General features: G+C 36.3%; 1 protein-coding gene and 1 pseudogene across 1 annotated transcript in view; both read right to left on the bottom strand.

Moving 5' to 3' along the window:
- Ttc28 (tetratricopeptide repeat domain 28) overlaps positions 1-18,669 on the bottom strand; it is a 595,992-nt gene that overhangs the window by 521,559 nt on the left and 55,764 nt on the right. The gene's annotated exons all lie outside the window — the stretch shown is intronic.
- Positions 6,671-7,045, bottom strand: LOC113199283 (small ribosomal subunit protein eS25 pseudogene; annotated as a pseudogene).

The following is an 18,669-nucleotide window of genomic DNA, read 5'->3' as shown; positions in this document are numbered from 1 at the left end:
TAGAGTAGAGAAGTTCCATATTTAAGACAAAACAGCCTTAAAAGGACACACAGATTATATCACACATATTTCTTTCAGGAAGAACTAGTTGGGTCTCTAGAGCACTCTATAAAAACAGTCTAATAGATGCAACTGTGGGTAATTTAAGGAGGTCTAAAGATAGGAGCCATCTAATCATTTTTAATATCAAAGAAGTAAATGTAAATGTGCAAATAAGAAAAGGAGCTTGAAACCCAAGAAATGATACATGTTGAATTTTAGGATAACCCAATATGAAGAGAGAACCAGCAAACCCCAAAAAATCCATTAAAGAGTTTTATGTTTGAAAAATTGGAATGCATCTTTTTCACAAATTAAAGACAGACTGTAAAGACAGGGTTAGAGCTGGAAAGTTCCCTGCTCATCAAATTAAAAACAAGAGCTCTATTCATATAAAAAAAAAATACTTATGTGGTCAAGTCACATTCTTTGTTCTCAAGTTTTTATATGCAACTTGGGTTGAGCATTTTACTTGTGATTCATAAAGAAAAATGATCACTGTAACAGGAGCTCCTAGAGCACATGAGTAAATTCCAGGTGATATGTAAGTAGCCATTTAAGATACCACAGGAAAGAAGGAAACACATCCTTCATACTCGAAGGAAGGAGCATGTTCACATGACCAACAGCTGGACTTGATTAAAAAGAAATACCAGGTTAGGCTCCATGGTGGTTCCTCCACAGCTGCATGACGACACAAATGAGAAATGCTACATTGCTCACAGCCTGTAGCCTAGTATCATGCTGCCCACCCCTTTATCCACCCTCATAATGCAGCCACCTCTCCTCCCTTTCTTCCTGTACAGGATTTCAGTATGCTTCTCATTTTACAGAATCTTTCTTTTTAAAGGACATCATGGGGAAAAAAACAAAATCTAAATAAAAGATCAGTTTCACGTATAATTTGTGGTTCATTTTTACTTTTGCAAGCAGGATAAAAGACAAACAAGTTTTCTACTTAATAAGTAAATAAAAGTTACAAATGTGTATACTACTATTTTTTAAAAATACACTAAAGTGTGCTGGGATAGTAGGATTCATGCTGTCTTAGAAGTGAAAGTTAAAATGCAGATAAAAAGCAGATGACAAATGTAATACATCTTTCTTCCTTAAAATTAGCTGTGCAATACAACAGATGGTTAATACAGAATGGAATACTATGGAAACAACAAGGTTTTATTGAACTGTGAGCTAAAGAGTTACATTAATACCCATAATTCCTTGTGAACTCTCTTTGTTTTTCTGCTTGTCAGCATCTGCATTTCACAACTGCTTCCTTCAGTATGGACCCGTCTTGCAGAAGTTCAGGGACTTAAAACATTAATATCCAGGAGCTTTAAAAAAAAATCACAACATTAATAACTTACACAGATGTGAATAAAGCAGGCTCCGCAGTCTTGACTGTAAGATGAACAGAAAATAAATCTAAAGACTGGAGGTGATTATACTCATTTACAGAATATGAGAATAAAAATCTCTCTTTCAACTTGGCAAAAACATTTATACCTGCCAAATAACTTGAAGCCAAGAAAGCAGATGGGTTAATATCAGCTTTAAGGTGTCATTTACCAAAAGGTTAAAATCCCAAGAAATTGCTTCTTGATTACTTATTTTTTTCTCTTAATAATAAAAGTAAACAACATAGGTTTTCTTTTTTTCTTCTAAGATATTCAGCTTAACGCAAGAAGGAAATTTTCCAGCAGCATTCCATCTGTTTCTTTCAATGTGGTTCTTTTCATCCTCATCAGTAGTTCAATATAAGGACAGAAGTAGCTCCCCCATCTCTCCAGATACCACTGTCACTGCGGCTGCCCTTGCAAAGTGCTCCTTCTTTTAAGACAGCCCAGGTCTCCCCAGGAGGGCTCAACTCTGCAGGGTAATAATAGGAAAGGAACTCTCCAGCATCATCACCTGGGCTTCCCTTGTCCAAATCAGCTGAAGTCTGTCTGGTGTAATTCCAATCTCTCATTCTTAATATACTGAAGTTAGATAAGCACTGTCCAACGGAACTTTATGTGATACTCTGTATCTGAGCTGACCAATTTGGTAGCCATTTGTCACATGTGGCTATTGAATGTTTGAAATGTAACTAGTGTGACTGAGGAAGTATTTCTTATATTTTATTTCATCATAATTAACTTGATTTTAAATTTAAATAGCCACATGGGACTAATACCTACCATACTGGACAGTGCAGACATAGATCAAGAGAGCTTTTATTCCTACCAGAAATGATTTACTTTACCATGCAGATGACAGAGAGTTACTAAAAAGCTGGGTTCACATTTTGAAAAATTTCCTTGGGTGTTCTGTGGCAGAATGATGTTAGGAGTAGGGAAGTGAAAGCAACTTCAAAAGATCTGAAAAGTGCTCACTGATATGACAATTAGAAAATCTCCATAAACTCAACTGAGAACTTTCAATTGAGTAGTGGGGGAAGAAATCTAGGCTGCAAGTAGTGGTTACAAATCAGCCATTATTTAAAGAAATCTGACTGTGAAGGAAGAAAGAAATGATGTGGAGGACAAACATCATGGAGAAGTGATCAGGGCTAAAATTTGAAATAAGGACCTTCATGTTGAATATGCTATCTAACTTGATATTCTTAAAACAAACTTGGAATAAACCTTATTGTCACTTTACAGAACTTAAGCTTCAGAGGGACCCTGGTGGTGCTAGGATTATAAGCATCTTCTAGCACGAGTGAGGCCCTGGGCTCCATTCATACCAATGAGTACAAAAATAAAACAAAACAAAAACTAGGGTCTTTTTCATGCCAAAATTCATTCTTTTGAAGGTTAACTTAGAACTAGGGAAAGAAATTCAGGATTGAAGCAGTAAACCATCTATGGAAAGATTAAAGATACTATAAGAGAGTGAGAATAATTGATGGGGAAGGCTCCAGAAAAGATAAGTAGAAATGGAACTCAGAGTTCAGGCAAGAGATATTAACCTTGGATGGAAGAAGAAAATCGCTTCCTTTGAGACGGATGGATAGAAAGCAAGTAGGCGTGAATGTACATATATTTATACTGCAGGGGCTTAGGGATGACAGGAAAATAGGTGAAATTAAAACCTAATGATCTGTATTTTCACTGTAAAGCAAAAGGCAACACCTTGTGTGAGCAGATGATATCAAAAAGGAAAGTTTAAAGACGATGGTTTGATGCAATCAGCTACTGTGGGAAAGTAGCTTACAACACTGGATAACTGACACATTTAAAGAAACATAGGAAGTGCTTAAACCAAGTCTTCTTATGTGAGATCAAAATTCTTTTATATTGGGACTGGGGATGTGGCTCAAGCGGTAACGCGCTCACCTGGCATGCGCAGGGCGCTGGGTTCAATCCTCAGCACCACATAAAAATAAAATAAAGATGTTGTGACCACCGAAAACTAAAAAATAAATATAAAAAAAATCTTTTATATTTATGTAATTCTCAGCTATATTTTTTCATAAATAATACCAAGGTATGAAATTTCACCTTTCATTGGATTTATTAAAAATTAGGAGAAACTAAATGTAATTGATCATTATAATTAATTATACTACAATTATGCTTTTGTACCATAATTTGAATTTTTTAAGGGAGAGAGAGAATTTTAATATTTTTATTTTTTAGTTTTCGGCAGACACAACATCTTTGTTTGTATATGGTGCTGAGGATCGAACCCGGGCCGCACGCATGCCAGGGGAGTGCGCTACCACTTGAGCCACATCTCCAGCCCCCGCATAATTTGAATTTTTATAGGACTCTCATATCTATTACCTTAAATTCTGAACTCTAAAAGAATCCTTTTAATTTAAATTCTGAATTTAAAGAAGCATTCAAGTCAAATATTTTTTAAATATCTAAAATTTTACTGATTTTTTTCCTAAAGTAGAAAAGCATATGCATTTACAAAAACATGTCGTTACTAAGAGTAAAGTATAATTTTAAATGCATAATAGAGCTACAAACTTTAGTAATGAATCATATGTAATTTCTTTTTTTTTTAAAGGAGAGAGAATATGAATCTTTTTTGTAGATGGACACAACACAATGCCTTTATTTTTATGTGGTGCTGAGAACCGAAACCAGGTTCCACCCGTGCTAGGCAAGGGCTCTACCGCTGAACCACAATCCCAGCCCTCATATGTAACTTCTATCATTTGTAAATATAACAAATTTACCTTCAATGTCATTCAAGTTTGGTTACAAGATCAAAGTTTAAAATTTTTAAGTATCATAAATAATTTCTGGCTTCCATTCAGCATGCAGAATGCTGGAAATAGGGTTCCTCACCTATTAACATCATAAAAAAGGTAGCTGATGGAAACAAATATAACTTTTCTAGAAACCATAAGAAGCTAAGGTTGCTGGACAACTAACTACACTGAATTTTAAGGAGATCAGTGCCACCAAGGAGAAAAAAGAGGTGAGCTCTTGCTTACCTGGAACAGACTCCAGGTGCTACACCTTGAGGGAAAAAAAAAAATCAACTAACATTTTTAACAAATCACTAAAGCCAAGTATAGTAGCATGAGATTCCCAGAAACTGCCAGCATTGGGCCTTCTGGAAGGAATTTTTACATATATGGGATTCTTTTTAAATAGTAGTATAAGAACTATACAAGGAGAATGAAAGAACAACAGGGTGTGCTGAAAGCCAAGGAATGAAAGTTTCCAAAAGAATAATTATAAATATAGGTTGCATATCCCTGATCCAATGATCCAAAATACTCCAAAATCCAAATACTTTTGCATATGCTAACAAAATGCCACAAATTGAAAATTCCACACCTGACCTCAAGTGACAGGTTGTAATCAAAACACGGGTACACTAAAAATACTGTACAAAATTATGTTCAGGCTATATGTATAAGGTGTATATGAAACATAAATAAACTTCATGTTTAGACTCATATCTCATCCCCAAGGTATCTGATTATGTATATGAAATACTCAAAAACCAAAAAAATCTGAAATCTGAAACACTTCTGGTTCTAAGTATTTTGGATAGGGCATACTCAAATTGTAGTATAAATTAGTGTTGATGAAATTAAAGAATTATGAGTACACCATAAACTCTGTGTCAAAGAAAAATAACTATACAAATCTAAAATCAAACAAAAAAGCAAAATACTCACCCTCTGTACCACAAGAATATTATCCACCAAGAGGTTGATGGGTACATAATGGCAATAATGTCATGAAAACCAAATGTTAAAAGTTTACAACATACATGAGGAATTAATTTTCCAAGTATCCAAACAATGAAACTGTGCCTTTTGGTTAAATATTCTCTTCCAGATAATAGAATCTTTAAGTGATTGTTAAGATAATATTTCAAAAGTAACTTGAGATATTATTCATGTTTTCAGATCCTAGAGAAAGGAACTATGTAACTTTAATTGAATATCATCCTTAACTTATAAATATGCCATGGTTAAGCCTTCATAGCCTTCATTTCTCTTTTATAACTTATGGAAAATAAAATAGAACTGAAAAATATATTAAATTAGATCTTCAAATTCTTACTGAAAGTATTTCTAAATTCTAAAAGATAAAAGTAGCAGTTCTGTCTCTTCCAATCTCTTGATTATCCAAATAATTTCATTGCACAGTCTTAGTGACCTTGTTAAATAAAATATATAGGAGGTCATTAATTTGAGCTGAGCTCCTGCACCAGGCCCCAACAGAACAAAACAAATTAGAGTCCTTATGCTAAAGTCCCATGTCACAAATCTGAAGCTAAGTTGTTTATTTGACCTTTCAATAATCCAGGAGAAAGATAACTGCCAAATTCCCAAATAGGCCACTTTTAACAAGCATGATAAGGAAAAGTAACCTAGAACAAATCCCTAAGAAGTTCCGAACTTTCCAGCAATGATGTAAGATATTTGCTTATGCAATAAATTAGCAGAATTACAGAAATAAATTATAGAAATTGTAATTTTTTAAAATTTCAATTAAAGAACTTTATAGAAAGTTATCAGACACTTTCATATCCTTTTTTAAAAAATTTTTAGTTGTATATGGACACAATACCTTTATTTTATTTATTTATTCATTTTTATGGGTGCTAAAGCTTAGAACCCAGGGCCTCACACATGCCAGACAAGGGCTCTACCACTGAGTTATAGCCCCAGCCCAAACTCCTTATCCTTTTAAACTAAACTCACTACTTTTGGAAATGACAGTCACAAAACATCTTTTGATACCATAAACATTTTCAGCATCTTGATCATTCCCAGGCCTAATGGACCCAAAGGCGCATGGCTTCCAGGATGCCACACACTGTCCTATTTATTCCTGCATGACTCATCACTCCCCTTCATTCTTTTTTTGTTTTTGTTTTAATAAAGTTTTATTTTTTCTAATGTACAGTTGATTGGACCTGTTCATGCATCTTCTTTTTTTTCTTTTTTTTTAAAGAGAGAGGGAGGGGGGAGGGGGGACAGAGAGAGAGAGAGAGAGACAGACAGAGAGACAGAGAGAGAGAGAGAGAGAGAATTTTTTAATATTTTTTTTTTCTTAGTTTTCGGCGGACACAACATCTTTGTTGGCATGTGGTGCTGAGGATCGAACCCGGGCCGCACGCATGTCAGGCGAGCGCGCTACCGCTTGAGCCACATCCCCAGCCCTGTTCATGCATCTTTACCAGCAGCTGGGGCATCTCCACCCTTGGTATTTCTGATATAAATTACTTGAGCTCTGTGCTTTGAAACCAGTTTGATAAGTCCTTTACTGAGGAGCCCCTGAAGGGCTGCCCTGGCCAGGGAACCTTGAATCTTCAGTCTCTCAGAGACCACAGCTGGGGTAATAAGCTTATAGTTGGGAACTTTCTTACAGAGTTTGTCATAAGTAGCTTTGTCAAACAAGATTAGATTGTTCAGCTTGTCCCGAACTTTGCCTTTGGACCACTTCTTCTTTTTGGCTTTGCCCCCAGATTTGTTCACCGGGTCCTTGTCTTTCTTGGCCGACTTTCTAGAGTCTTTCTTCTTATTGTCCTTGGGCGGCATCTCGAAGCTTGGAGAGCAGCAATCGCCACTGGAGCCTCGTCAAGATGTCGGACAAAAAAGCTCCCCTTCATTCTTCTTTGTTATTTGTCTTCTCCCTGATCTCTGAACTGTAGAGCACCTCCATACTCAAGCCTTAGCCCCCTACTCTGTCTAGTATCCCCTCAGTAACTGCATCCAGTATCATAGTTTTAAACACAAATTTATTTTGTATTAGAGCTCAGACCTCTTTCCCAAACTCCAAACATATATATTCAACTGCCCACTCAACATTTCACTTGGGTATCTTTAAGGACCTCAAATTCAACATGTCCAAAACTGACATCTTTTTTTCTCTGTACCAGAGATTGAGCCCAGGGGTGCTTCATCACTAAACCACATCTCCAGCCCATTTTTAGGTTTTTGTTTTAAGACAGGGTCTGGTTTCTCTCAGTTGCTTAGGGCTTCACTAATTTGCTCAGGCTAGCATTGAACTTCCGATCCTCCTGACTCAGCCTTCCTAGATGCTGGAATTATAGGCACACACTACGATGCCCAGTCAAAAATGAACTCTTGATGTTCTTCCCAGTCCAACTCCAGTCTCAGTCCAACCTTCTACATCCCAAATGATGGCAAACCTAGTTATGCTTAGGCAAAATACCTAGGAAATATCCTTGACTTCCTTCAAACTATCTAAAAATATTGTCACCACTATTTAGAAAAACAGCCAGAATCAACTTCTAACTACCTCCACATTAGTACCATAATCTACTTCAATGGCCTCCTGACAGTTTTCTCTGTTCCTTATCCTTGAACCCCACGATCCAATCCCAACACAGCAATCAGAGTAATCCTGAGAAGGTAAGTCTGTTCCTGCCACTTGTGCTCAAAACCCCCTTACAACTCCATATTACCCCAGGAAAAGCCAAGAGTTCTCACAATGGCTTACATGATGTAGACACCATTTACCTCTTTGAACTAATGCCCTATTATTTTCCCTTCACACACCCAGCTCCAACTCCTTCCTCAATCATACCAAGTGCTCTCTGCTTTAACTATCCCCTCTGCCCGGGTACTGTTTTGCCAGAGACCTTCATGGTTAACTTCCTCAATTCATTTAATTCTTTGTTCAAATGTTACCTTTTTCATAAAATCTATCCAACTCCCACCTATCCCACTAGTACTACCTTCACTTCTTTTTTTTTTCCACAGCACCTACCACTTTCTAATGTACCATACATTTACTTTGAATATTGTTTATTGTCTTTTCCCTAGGAGGCTCCAACTCAGTTGATGATAACTGTTTCTTTTGGTTCACAGATGTATGCCAAGTACCTGCATACAACAGTCTCTATGCCTAACAGACACCCAGTTAACATTTGTTGAATGAAAGAACTGAATCTCATATGCCAGTGGTCTGTCAATGGCTAAGGACTCATGAGTCATGAGTCCAAACTATTTTTGGTTCAATCTAGCCTAACAAATTATAAAACCTACTAGTCTTACAAAGGATAACAAACCTTGCAAATAATGACTTCAACTATTGTTCTTAAGACAATAAAAATATGGCTTTAATCAAAAAGGGACCATACCCCACTGCAAATTTTTGGTCTACACAGTGTTGAGAATATACTCATTGTTGTAGATAAAATCAAATTTAGAAGAATCAGCTCTAGAAAGGAGAACTAAAGGTTAAATTGATTTAAATGAATTTGTGAAAAAAAGTGTGTTAAAAACAAGATGACAGCTGGGCACGGTGGCACACACCTATAATCCCAGTGGCTGATGCAGGAAGATCGAAAGTTCAAAGCCAGCTTCAGCAATGGCAAGGTGCTAAGCAACTCAGGGAGACCCTGTCTCTAATACAAACTAGGGCTGGGGATGTGACTCAGTGGTCGAGGGCCCCTGAGTTCAATCCCCAATACCAAAAAAAAAAAAAAAAAAAAAAAAATCAAGAGAATAAAGAAATCTTAATTAAAATAAGTATACAATTTTAAATAAGATTCACAATGATCTCTGCTATCTATAAACTGTTTTCAAAAAACTCTTATTTAATTCTTACATGAATTCTGAAAAATATACTATTTTCAATCCTATTTTGTAGATATGTAATTGATACTAAAAGAAAATAGACAAATTTCAGCTATTAAGTAGAGATAACTAGTTTCAAATCCAGATTCAGATACTTACTTTTTTAAATTTTTGAAGTAATTGCAGATTTATAGGAAGTTACAAAAACACACCAAAACAACTACGTACCCTTCAGCCAGTACTCTAGAATAGTTACATCTTATGTAAATATAGCACAATTTCAAAACCATGAGTTCACATTGGTCAATGTACTTTTTATTACAGTGCCTGAGAATCATAACAGACCACAAACATGACTCAAAGATTTTTTTTAAACTCAAGTGAAGACAATTGACACATATACATAAATAAGTAATTTCTGGGTATATAAGGTTCTGCTCTGATAATTACAGAATTATGTTACATTTGGTTAATATAAATAATGTCACTGAAAAGGCCTTGAAAATATGGGAAGACTAAAATATGGGAAAGTAGGACAAAGCTGACAGACTTTTTTTTAATTAGCTGAACAAAGCTGATAAACTTTTCCTCATTTACCAAAGTGATTGGTTATCATGATTCTACAGACTGTCACAAGACTGGGCTCTGACTAGTTGACAAAACTATTCTCAGTCAGTGCAGCAGTGCATACCTCTAGTCCCAGCTATTTGACAGGCCGAAGCAGAAGGATCCCTTGAGCCCAGGAGTTCAAAGCCAGCCTGGGCAAAAGAGCAAAACCATGCAGCATAAAAAATAAATAAATAAACTACTCTTGAATTTCACTAATTATCATCTTCAATTTCAAACACAGACTCTTTTTCTTCCTCCCTTCTGTGCTTTTGACTGTACTGTTAAAATTAACCACTTCATCTTATGGAAAATTTTTCCTTCATTGGCTCTCAGGACACTGCACTCACCTGAGTCTCCTTAAATCTGTCTTTTTTGTTTTCTATAAACTATTTACTACAAAAACCCCAGACTAGCCAGGCACAGTGACACACGCCTGTCATCCCAGTGGCAGGAAGATCCAAAGTTCAAAGCCAGCCTCAGCAAAAGTGAGGCGCTAAGCAACTCAAAAACCACCTCAGACTGGGGCTGAGGTTGTGGCTCAGCAGTAGAGTGCTTGCCTAGCATGTGTGAGGCACTGGGTTTGATCCTTAGCACCACATTAAAAATTTAATAAATAAAGGTTAAAAAAAAACCTCAGATGGGGCTGGGGATGTAGCTCAATGTTGGAGAGTACTTCCTAGCATATGTAAGGCCTTTGGTTCAATTCCTAATATCTCAAGAAAAAAGAGAAAAAAAAGCCTCAAACCCCTTTCTTCCAGCACAAGTTAGAACTGCAGTCTCGTTGGTGCAGAGCAGAGCAGTTTTCCAGGTCAAAAATCTTATGTGCCATTGTCTGGGCAACTGAGCACAACCAACCACAGCTCCAAGGTCTTCTATGTGTTTCCTGGAATTCCTTTTCCATCCTTAGCTAGGTTAGATTTTACTAATGAAAGGCACTCGTGATTTTAAGTCCTTTGAGTATATGCCAGGAGAGCAGGATAGCGGGGTCAATCGGTGGTTCCATTCCAAGTTTTCTGAGGAATCCCCATACTGCTTTCCAGAGTGATTGCACCAATCTGCAGTCCCACCAGCAATGTATGAGTGTGCTTTTTCCCCCACATTCTTGCCAACATTTATCATTAATTGTATTCTTGTTAATTGCCATTCTGACTGGAGTGACATGAAATTACAGTGTAGTTTTAATTTGTGTTCCTATAATTGCTAGAAATGTTGAATATTTTTCATATATTTGTTGGCCATTTGAACATCTTCTATGCAGAGAATGTTCAGTTACTTTGCCAGTTTTCTGATTGGCTTTACTTGGTCTTTTTGGTGTTAAGTTTTTTGTTTGTTTGTTTGTTTGTAGATGGACACAATACCTTTATTTTATTTATTTATTTTTATGTGGTGCTGAGGATCAAACCCAGGGCCTCATACACCAGGGGAGCACTCTACCACTGAGCTACAACCCCAGCCCTGGCGTCAAGCTTTTTAAGTTTTTTGTACATCCTGGAGATTAATGCTTTATCTGAGGTACAGGTGGCAAAGATTTTCTCCCATTCTTTAGGTTCTCTCTTCATGTTCTTCATTGTTTCCTTGCTGTGAAGAAGCTTTTTAGTTTGATTCCATCCCATTTGTTGATTTTTTATTTTACTTCTTGCACTCTAGGTATCTGTTATATCCAAAGAACTAAAAATTAGCATACTATAGTGATGCAGCCTATCGATGTTTATAGAAGCTCAATTCACAATAGCTAAGCTATGGAGCCAACCTAGATGCCCTTCAACAGATGAATCAATTGAGAAAATATGGTATATATACACAATGGAATACTACTCAGCCATAAAGAAGAATGAAATTGTGGCATTTGCCAGTAAATGAATGGAACTAGAGATTATCATGTTAAGTGAAACAAGCCAATCCCAAAAAACAAAGCCTGAATGTTCTCTCTGATATGTTGATGCTAACACTCAATAAGGCTTGAGGGAAGAATAGAAGTTCATTGGATTAAGGGGGTTGGGGATATAGCTCAGTTGGTAGAGTTCTTGCCTTGCATGCACAAGGCCCTGGGTTCAATACCCAGCACTGTCCACCCCCCACCCAAAAAAAAAGAAGTAGTAGTAGTTCATTGGATTAGACAAAGGGGAATGAAGGAAAGAGGAGAGGATGAATTGGACATAACTTTCCTATGTTCATATATGAATACACAACCAGTGAAATTCCACATCACATACAATGGCAAGAATGGGACCCTAATTATAATAAGTTGTAATCCATGTATGTGTGATAGGTCAAAATAGACTTTACTGTCATGTATATCTAAAAAGAACAAAATTTTTTAAAAAGGAACACACGGCGTAGAGAGCACAAAACTTATTCCTTGGAGGTAGCTGGAGGCAAAGAAGCAGAGTCACAGTAGCTTTTGAGAAAGGGCTTGTAAATCACATATTTTGTTGCTGTGGCCCAAGACACAAGACAGAAGCTTTCTCAAAGGTGCTTATAACTGTAGCAGTTTCTACTGAGCTTCAGAGACCTGCAGGTCTTCTGCTTTCCTCACCTTTCCATCCTAACTTTCCTTACTTTCTAAGGTCACTTGCATGACATTCATTTCCTTGGTTCTTTCACTATTCATGCAGGCTCAAATTCTCAGATTAAAACTCTTATACCCAAAATTTTTTAAATGCCTCTCTTTTCCTTATCAGTCCCAGACTACTGACCTGGTAGACAGATAAGACAGACAGATTTTAATTAGTTTGTTCAACATATTCATCAAATACCTGGAGAAGGAAACAAATCAATCTAGTAATGGCAGTTGCCTTTAGAGAAGGGAAACTGGGCAGCTGGAGAACAGAAACAGAAAAAAAAAACAAACAAAACTTTTTTTCTGTGTACCCTTTTGAACCTTATTGAATCACAGTTTAATCATACATCATCTAGTCAAAAATAAAGTCATTATTTAAAAGTATATACTCACATTTTTTCTAATTCCTCTAATGGCTACACAGACATGGAGGTTTTCTGTGTGGTCATTTATAGGTCTGACTATCTCTCAGACCTCTGGGCTGTAAGTAGGACAAGAGTAAGGAGGAAAAGAATGGATGTCAGGATTGAGGTTTTTGCACTCATAGAGAAAAGATCAACTATAAAGCTAGAGCCAAGGCTTCTCGAGTTTGGAAGAAGAAATTTTCTCCTTAACTCACTGGTATATTTAACAACTACTCATGACAGATATAAAGACAAAAATGTCCCTACTGCTATAATTAAGGAATAGATAAAGTGCTATGATGAGAGACATTGATGTTGGGCCTAGAACCTCAGACAAAATAAATTTTAGAGATTATTTAGTCTCTAGCATTATTTTTTCATTGCTAATAAGCTAATCTTATCTTTCATCTCATCCTCTAAGAAATTATAGCTTTTTAAAAAATTTATTATGAGACTGATAATTTCAACATATTACCCTGAAGGTGACTAGTCCAGAGCATGATACAGGAATTGTAATAAATTAAGGGATTTAAATCAGACAAAATATAAATTACCACAGTTCACTAGACCTTTTAATATAAAATGTATATTCTGGGGAACGTGGTAAAATAAAGCAAAGAAATATTTTCCCAACTTTCAGTGCCAAAGCCATTATTACCAACTGGTAGTATCTCTTTACCAAAGAATTCAAGGTTTTTCTATGATTAAAATAAAAAAAAATGAGGGGTTGGGGGTTGTAGCTCAGTGGTAAAGCATCTGCCTGGCACATATAAGGCACTGGGTTCGATCCTCAGCACCACATATAAATAACTAAAAATATTAAAAATACAACTAAAAATATTGTAAATGAATTTTTAAAGTTCTATTTCAATCCTTGTTAATTAAAATGAAGGAAAAAAGTCTTCCTTGCATCTGTCAATGAGCCCCCAATTTTTGAAAAAATTTCCTCATTTCGGGGGGTCTGGGGTTGTGGCTCGGTGGTGGAGTGCTCACCTAGCATGCACGAGCACTGGGTTTGATCCTCAGCACCACATAAATGTAAAATAAAGATACTGTGTCCACCTAAAACTTAAGAATAAATAAAGAAAAATTCCTCATTTTCCTGATGACATAAAACAAAAAAGAACAAAAACTACCCTAGGTAACATAAAGCCACAGAGTTTTGAGAGCAGATGATAGTAATGAGGGTGTACTCATTACAACCATACACAGGTGAAAGTGCAGAGACACCCACTCCCTGGCCAAAGACCACCTATCAGGAACAGTGCTTTATGATGCAAATCTATTGAAACTACCTGGTTGATTGCAATGGACTAAACTGTGTATACTGACTCTAAAATCACCCTTAGGAAAGTACAAGAACAGGCTTAAGGATAGAGTAGCAAAGGAGTAAAAGCATCATCAAGAATGTAGAATGTCGGGCTGGGGATGTGGCTCAAGTGGTAACATGCTCCCCTGGCATGTTCGGGGTGCTGGGTTCGATCCTCAGCACCACATAAAATAAAAAAGATGTTGTGTCCACCGAAAACTAAAAAATAAATATTAAAAAATTCTCTCTCTCTCTCTCTCTCTCTCTCTCTCTCTCTCTCTCTCTCTCTCTCTCTCTCTCCTCTCTCTTTAAAAAAAAAAGGTAGAATGTCTTACATAATATGATGGGGTTTTTTAAAGGGGGCAGGACCAATACAAAAAGTTCATATCAAGCATCAACACCTATTATGAAATTCACCAGAATACTACTTCACCTCTATTCCATATAATTTCTAAGAATTAGTAATCAACCAAACAATATCTTCTAAAAATAATACCTATACAGACTCCAAATCTTTGTTTCAGAAAAATAAAACCAGTTTTAAGTATCCATGGTGCTACAGAAAGTGGCACCCCCTTTTTCCACAGAAAAGCCTTCTTCACCATGGCTGATTTTAAGACTGTCAGCAAAAGAGTCTCTGTGAAAGGGTCCAATGTAGATAAAACTTCCTGTTTTCATGTCGCCCTGTTTACTTGGCCACAGGCCAAGAAGATACCAGCACTCCAGGTGCTAGACACCCCCTTACTAATTTTTCACAAACATATCCAGTATAGTACTTTGTAAAAATATGCAAATAAGGCCTCTGGCCTTGAGCTGGGCTTCACAGAGATGTCTACATTTTTAAGATAAGTTACAAATAGGGTCCATGGTAACAGCTGGCAGGGGGAGGAAAGAAAGGGGAGAAGAAGCTCTCCACTTCTCAGGTGTTGTCCTTGAAGAGTTAACTTGCCCAGAACACTGAAAGAAAAAGCTGCTTTCATGTGAACTTCTGCAGACTGTGAACTTCTGAGCCCCTCCCCTTACATGCTGGGTATAAAACTCTAAAACTCCCTGAACTCAGGGTTCAGGGGATTGGTTGATTACAGCAAAAGCTGTGCCCTCTGAACCTGGTTGCAGCCAAATAAAACTGTTTCCTGCTGTCTTTGGTGCCTTGCTTCATTTGTCCCTACAACACTAAAACCAGTATTCCCAATCAAAATTCCCTAAAATATCACAGATACAATGCATTGTGTAAAAGAACTCCCAGTCTCTGAGCAGAAAACTTGTGCAAATGGTATCTATCTCTGCATTAAATATCTGTATTTAAAATTTCTCAAGTCTACACAAATCCATTAATTTACAATATATTGTTGAGCACTCACTACTTGCCAAAAAACTGGGTCTGGAACACATATATGAACAAGACAAAGTCCCCACCCTAAAGAAGCTCACAGTCTAGGGACAGAGAAAACTCAATTATATCCAGGGCGATAAGTCAGTACATAAGATAGGGATGAGGAGAATAGAGGGGCCCTCAAGGAGAACCTGTGTGCCCCAGTGCTTTACTGTTAACCACTTCATTTCCACACTTTAGGAAACACTGTTGCTAATATGTTAATATTATTTTTTTAAAAAACTCTTTAAGAAATAAGTGATATGCAGAGGTTGACTAATAAGAGTAACATTCTTTTGATGGCCACCAGCCCTAATTCCAAAAAGATGGTTAATCCTAGCTCTCTAAGGTAGGAGTCTTCAATTAGTCAAAGTAACAGGAAACTTCTGAGATCTGCGGGAAAAACTGCTGTAAGTCGAGAATAATTGAAGCAGCAAGCCACTGTTAGGGTCTTATGTATATCTTGTAGCCACTGTAGGAGTTTATATACCTTGGGATAGAAACAAAAGGTGAGACCTATTGCCATAATAAACGTAAAGTAAGATTCAATTTATTAAAAATGTAATCTACTCCTAACTTTTAGAAAAATCTACAGCATAGTATAATGCATTATAAAGTGAGATACTTTGTATATAACAATCCCTAGATATCATTACACTCCAAGTATTAAAATAGAAAAGACCCTCTCTTTGAGAAAGGAAAAAATCTTCAACACAAGATAATATAATGCTATAGGAAAGGAAAAGTTAAAATATCTCTTGAAATCTTCATCTGATGAGTAAGAAGGGAAGTCTCTTCCTGTTAAATCAAGGCACTAATCACTAACAGCCCTGCAGTCCTGTTTAGCAGGATAAGGACACATTCTTCCTGGCCTCTACTGCCTCCTGGGGGTTATAGTACATTACTACTCTTCTAAGAAAATAAATAGAAAATACAGACATGATTTTCTACTAACAATATGGTGCAAAAGGTCTGTAAAGCTCTTTTAATAACAAATAGGCCTTTCCAAAATAATCTTTTTTTAAGAAAGACAGTCATAAACTAAGTACATAATAAAACTTAATTATAGAAAGTGGTTGCTAATATGATTAAGAACATCAAGGTCTATACAGCATTTTTGTATTTTCAAAGCACTTAGCCAACATCAAATGATTAATCTTTACAACATTCTTCAGGTCAATATCATCAACATCTTTTTACAGAAAAGAATATAGCAAGGTTAAGTGAGGTATTAGAAATTCAAGAATTAGTCAGTAACTAATCAGCAAAGTGCCTCAGGAGAATGATTTAATGTAAAATATAAAGTAGTAATACATTAATTCATCTCTAATACCCCCTGACCTATCTCTAGGAGAAATTAATTATTCTCTCATCTGTGGTCCCACAGCATTTTATAGATTCCTCTATTGTAGGACTTAACATTTTCATATTACAGTTCTTGGTTTGTTAATCTCCCTGACTAAACCCTGTTCTTCCACAGGGCATTTCACACTGCCTACCACATATCAGGACACAATAATGAATCATGCAGTCATTTGTTCAACAAACTATTAAGACTCTACTACCACCTACTGTGTTTCACTCACTGTTCTACACAAAAGGGATACAGTGGTGAAAAAGAGAGCCAAGTTCCCTACTCGGATGGAGCATATATTCTAGAAGAGAAAGGCAGATGACCCCAAACCAAAAACAACCAGGTAGTAATAGCAGCTCAATTCACAATAACTAAGCCATGGACCAACCTAGGTGCTCTTCAACAGACGAATGGCTAAAGAAAATGTGGTACATATATACACAAGGGAATATTACTCAGCCATAAGAAAGAATGACTTTATGACTTTTGCCAGTAAATGGGTGGATCTAGAGATGATCATGATAAGTAAAATAAGCCAATCCAAAAAAAAAAAAAGGTCAAGTGTTCTCTTTGATATGGATATGTTGATGCTAAAATACAAGGGGGAAGAGGAAGAATAAAAGTTCAGTGTATTAGACAAAGGGGAATAAAGGGAAGAGCAGGAGGTTGAGAATAGGAAAAAAAGAACAAAATTTTTGAAAATATAAGAACAGATTTATCTTTCCATACATAATCTTTGTCAGTGGATGTAATTTTATTAACTAATGCCTTCAATTGCAAAAAAATGTGATAAATAATTATTTATATCTAAATAATTAACCCATCTTAGAAAAAACTTTAATTGTTTCAAAAAATTTTATATATTTTTATGAGAGATCTATCAGAGAATAAAATGAAATAAACTAGTGTTTCAATAAACCTCTAGCTGCTTAATAGAAAGAGAAAATTGGTGTTAGAATAACCCAAAATAGGACCATAAACAGTTTTAAAGTGAATTTATTCTTATTTAGTGATTTTCTGTTAGTCACAAGAAATGTCTTTTATTCTTTTTCATTAGAAATAAAATATAATCCCATATTTCAAAAAGAGAAGCACCACAGAGAAGATGGAGAATGAAAAAGAGACTACAATACAGTATGACTAGAGACAGCTGAGTGGCTTCATCAGATCAGGCCATGGTATCCCAGCCGTGCCAGGGAGTAAGGAGACAATTCCTGGTGGCAAGTGCAGAAGGCCCAAAGTGGGGAGAAAGAGGAAGGGGTGGGGGAGACTATGGTTACAATATGGTGGCAAAAGGGTGAGCAATAAAAGATGAAATCAGAGAGGCCAGATCAGAGCTTTCTTGGGCTATTATAAGGATTTCATTCTGAGATAGAGAATTATTTAAAGCTTCATAGTATATATTTGCTGATTTGAATTGCTGTGTTTGCCTAGTAGGTAGCACTAAAAGGAAAATTAATACTTGGAAAAGAAAATTGCCATGCTACTGGTTAGGGAGCTTTTCTGTTTTAATAAATTACTTTTTAGTGAAAAGCTATTTTATAATTAAATCTTCAGACTAAAGGATAAAACAGCAGTGTCTACTAACATTTTAATAGAAGATAGAATAATGAGATTTTGACAGTCATTATTGGAAGAAATTGAAGAGCTTCTGCATAAAACACTGTACATTATAGATGACTGTACTAGAATCTTATGCTAATCACTTATTAATTTTGCAAAGCCTAAGATATCTCCAAATAGCTCACAAGAAGCACCAGAAAGACATCTGGAGAGGAGGCTCCTGAGTGAAAGTATGGAAAAATCATTAAGCACAATAAATCTTTTCCTCTTACGACAGAAACCAGAATGAAAAAGTAACATATGAGAACACTCTTGCCATATTAACTGAACAAAATACAGCAATAGCCTAAAAATTAAGGTCAGATTCGTATTTCACCTGAGATGATATAGGTGCTGTAGAAGCCTCAAGGATAATACCAAGCCATTACTCCAAGATTCGGTTAGTC

Source organism: Urocitellus parryii, chromosome 3, assembly GCF_045843805.1.
Source record: "Urocitellus parryii isolate mUroPar1 chromosome 3, mUroPar1.hap1, whole genome shotgun sequence".
Taxonomy (NCBI): domain Eukaryota; kingdom Metazoa; phylum Chordata; class Mammalia; order Rodentia; family Sciuridae; genus Urocitellus; species Urocitellus parryii.
The sequence above is the reverse complement of the archived record's forward strand: the minus strand, read 5'-3'. Positions and strand labels throughout refer to the sequence as shown.